Source organism: Elephas maximus, chromosome 17 (assembly GCF_024166365.1).
Source record: "Elephas maximus indicus isolate mEleMax1 chromosome 17, mEleMax1 primary haplotype, whole genome shotgun sequence".
Classification (NCBI taxonomy): Eukaryota; Metazoa; Chordata; class Mammalia; order Proboscidea; family Elephantidae; genus Elephas; species Elephas maximus.
In genome coordinates this window covers 19,900,206-19,904,523 of record NC_064835.1, presented here as the reverse complement: position 1 = coordinate 19,904,523, position 4,318 = coordinate 19,900,206, and the positions used below count along the sequence as shown (strand labels likewise).

The 4,318-nt window shown below is 39.6% G+C and overlaps 1 pseudogene; it reads right to left on the bottom strand.

Moving 5' to 3' along the window:
- Positions 1–1,360: 1,360 nt before the first annotated feature.
- LOC126060641 (olfactory receptor 150-like) lies at positions 1,361–3,823 on the bottom strand (annotated as a pseudogene).
- Between the last annotated feature and the right edge of the window lie 495 nt (positions 3,824–4,318).

Genomic DNA, 4,318 nt, shown 5'->3' with positions numbered 1-4,318 from the left:
CAATGGTTTATAAATTTTGTTAATTTTTTCAAAGAAGCAACTTTTGGCTTTATTAATTCTTTCAATTTTTTTCTGTTCTCTAATTCATTTAGCTCAGCTCTAACTTTTATTATGTGTTTTCTTCTGGTGCCTAATGGATTCTTTTGTTGCTCGCTTTCTATTTGTTGAAGTTGTAGGGACAGTTCTCTGATTTTTGGCTTTCTTCTTTATGTATGCATGCATTTATCGATATAAATTGACCTCTGAGCACTGCTTTTGCTGTGTCCCAGAGGTTTTGATAGGAAGTGTTTGCATTCTCATTGCATTCTATGAATTTCTTTATTCCCTCTTTAATGTCTTCTATAACCCAGTCTTTTTTCAGCAGGGTATTGTTCAGTTTCCAAGTATTTGATTTCTATTCCCCAATTTTTCTGTTATTGATTTCCACTTTTATGGCCTTGTGGTCTGAGAAGATGCTTTGTAATATTTCAATGTTTTGGATTCTGCAAAGGTTTGTTTTATGACCTAATATGTGATCTATTCTACAGAATGTTCCATGTGCACTAGAAAAAAAAGTATACTTTGCAGCTGTTGGGTGGAGTGTTCTGTATAAGTCTATGAGGTCAAGTTGCTTCATTGTAGCAAATTAGGTCTTCCGTATCTCTATTGAGCTTCTTAATGGAAGTCATATCCTTCTCCGAAAACAGTTGCTGCTTCCCCATGATTGGTTGTTCTCTCGTTAGCCCCGTCAGTGTGCAGCCTGCTTGTGCTGGCTGAGTCTCTGCCGAGGTTACCCCAGGGGGCTAGGGGTTAGGGCTGTGTCCTGTGCGTGCCCCACTGCAGCAAGCCGCAATCAGACCTGCCACTCGGCACTAGGGAACTCCGAGGGCTCAAGGCTGTGGCACCAGATGCCAGTTCCAGAGGCTGTTGCTGCTTCAGGATGCAGCTTTTCCTCACCTGTCACTCAGGTCAACTATTTAGACCTGTCTACCCCCATATTTCATAACACAGTTTTCTGCACTTAGTCATTAGTAGGTAATGAACTTTGTAGATTTGAAATGGTTAAGAATTATTTACCTTGGAGATCAATTTTTTCCTGAAAATTTTATTCGTACACTTATTAGAAACAAGGGCCAAAACACAAGCTATTCAGAAAATCAAAGGATATAGACCAAAGAGATCATTCTATGAATTATGATAGCTAAGCCTTACCAAAGTGCCAAATCCCATGTACGTAAATTATAGCCTCCCCACATGAAGGCCTTTGAAGATTAAAAAAAAAAAAAAGATTAGAGGTAATATGGATTACTAGGGGTGACATCCGGGCCTTCCTAAAATTGACATTGCCTGCCATGTGACAGACAGCTGTCCATATGACACTATGAATCCAGTCTTATCCTTGGGAACTGCCTTCCAAATAATCAAGTGATGGCAATAATGTCACTATTTCTGTATCTATGTTGCAGTGTCTGGGCTTCTTTCATACTGAATATTTACCAAGATTTATAAACCTTTGTTAATGCAAAACAGCCTTTTCTCAATGATTTTATTGAGAGCAACTTTGACATCCTTATTCCTCAGGCTGTAGATCAGGGGGTTCAGCATTGGCACAATAATGGTGTAAAACAGAGAAGACACTTTGCTTTGGCCCATAGAGCTGACATTTGATGGCTGCAGGTACATGAATGCTACAGAACCATAGAAGATTGTAACAGCCAAAATGTGGGAGCTACATGTCCTGAAGGCTTTGGACCTGCCCTCAGTGGAGCTAATTTGCAGGATGCTGGCAATGATGGAGGCATAGGAGCCAAGGACAGTCAAGGTTGGTGCAAGAGTATTAAATGCACTGAAGCACAAAAGTACCACTACATTGATATAAGTGCTGGAGCAGAAGAGCTCCAGTAGTGGGAGAACATCACAGAAGTAATGGTTGATTATTTTAGCCTTGCAGAAAACCACTCTTAGCATGCAACCTGTGTGAGCTGTGGCACTAATCAAGCCCATCATGTACACCTCAACTACCAACCGGGAGCAGACCTGATAAGACATGGTGACTCTGTAAAGCAATGGATTACAGATGGCAACATAAGGATCATAAGCCATAACACCTAACATATGACATTCTGATACAATAAAAAAATGAAGAAGTAGAGCTGAGTCAGGCATTCAGGGTAGGAGATGCTGTTCTTCTCGGTCACAAAGTTCACCAGCATTTTGGGGGTAATGACAGTGGAATAGCAGAGATCAATGAAGGACAAACTGCTGAGGAAATAGTACATGGGGGTGTGCAGGTGAGAACTGAGCCCAATCAGTGTAATCATGCCCAGGTTCCCCACCACTGTGACCACATAGGCTCCTAGGAAGAAAAGAAAGAGGGGCAGCTGGAGCTCTGGTTTGTCTGTTAGCCCAGCAAGGATGAACTCGGTCACTGTGGAGTGATTTCCTGCTGCCATTTTTCTCTGGGAAATCTACTCAGGAAGAGAAGAAGAAATTTGAGTTAGGTGTTTATTTGTGCAGCATGAAACAGATGCAAGTCTTATCAATTAGGTATCTCCAGTTCTCTCTCCCTGTCCCTGCTCTATGCTGGAAGTTAAATACTCTGGGATTATGGGTCATGCACATAAACACCAGATGGAATTATATCTTTTTGCTTGTTCGTTTTTATTTCTGAACAGTCTCTGAACATCCAAAGACCTGTTCTGATAACTTAGAATATTGAGTGTTCTGACCCAGGTGGTACAATGGTTTAGCATTGGATTACTAACTGGAAGGCTGGCAGTTCAAAGCCACCCAGTAGCTCTGCTGGCGAAAGACCTGAAAATCTGCTAATGTACAGATTACACCCTAGAAGACTATACGGAGTAGTTCTACTCTGTCACATGGGATCGATAGGAGTTGAAAATGGACTCAGTGGCACCTAACAACAGCGACAACAACAAAGTACCTTCCATGCCTTATTTGAAATCCTCTCAACTCTTCTGCAGAACAATGCTACCAGGAAACAAGTACCTGTTACCATGAAGTTGATTCTGACTCATGTGGACCTCGTGTGTGTCAGAGCAGAACTATGCTCCACAAGGTTTTCAAAGACTGATTTTTTGGAAGTAGATCAGCAGGACTTACTTCTGAGGCTCATTAACCATTTGCACTATGCAGGGATTCCACAACAATTACTAGTATACTTATTTTATATATTTGGCTCATAGTGACCACTAAAAAAAAAAAAATTTTTTAGAGGTCAAATATTTGCCCATAGTTAGGCATATTGTAAACAAGTGATCGCTCTATGATGGAAGACTTTTGTGGCTGTATATGGGTCCTTCACCATTTCACCTTCTGTTTCTTCTTTTAGCTAGTCATGTCTGCTCTCCAGTCTTATCTCTTTATCATTTCAGAGAAACACTTACTGCAATTAATGTGAGGTGAATATTAAAGTATAAAAATAATGTACTGATCACTGATGTAGGCTGGTTTCCCTTTAAAGAGTACCTTGTCTACTGGCAACAATTTAAAACTATAGAAATAGAGGCTCTGGGAAGTAACTGAATGGCTAGCATTAAGTATATTTCCAAACTGAGGCCCACATCCAGGAAGGAAGTGTGTTTTCTAATGAGGAGAAGTCAGAAGTTCCTATGACTGAAGGTAAAACTCATTCTTTCCCAAAACACCACGTGCTACATACTCTCGTGGAACCTGGCGTGGTCCATGACCCTTGGAGGTTTTGTTCCAGGGGACCATGGCTACAGGATGGAAAACTTACGTGGTATTTTGACCATGTTGTCTTTGCATGTCATATGCATGTTGCATTGTATTTCACACTCACCTTTAGATCAGATCTTTTATCACTCCCTCAAGGGCATTAAAAAGCGGAAACAGTGTCTATATCTCTGAGACGTGAGTTTTGAAGGGAGTTGATAAGTCCCTGGATTGGGATACCATGATGACAGTTCTATGTTCAAAAGAAAAAGATGATAAAGATATCATAAAAGATTGATGATTTATCAGAAACAAGGAAAAGAGTGTGGAGATAAGAATGAATGTGAGGATTATATTACTATTTATTATTTATATTAAATATTTTATAAAAAAATTTTTTTTTAGGGTGGTATTATTCAGTGCTTACCATGTGATTAGAACTGTCTAGGCACTTCATAAATATTATTTAATATATTTTCCCCAGCAACCCTATATATTATAAGCTTATGATTCCCATTCCATAGATGAAAAAACTGAAACTTGAGAGTCTTATGTGAGTTATTCTAGGAGACAGTGGATTTTCAGTATAGTTGTGGATGGTGGTTTCCTAATAAAAAAAAAGAAAATTTCCTAATAGTACAGA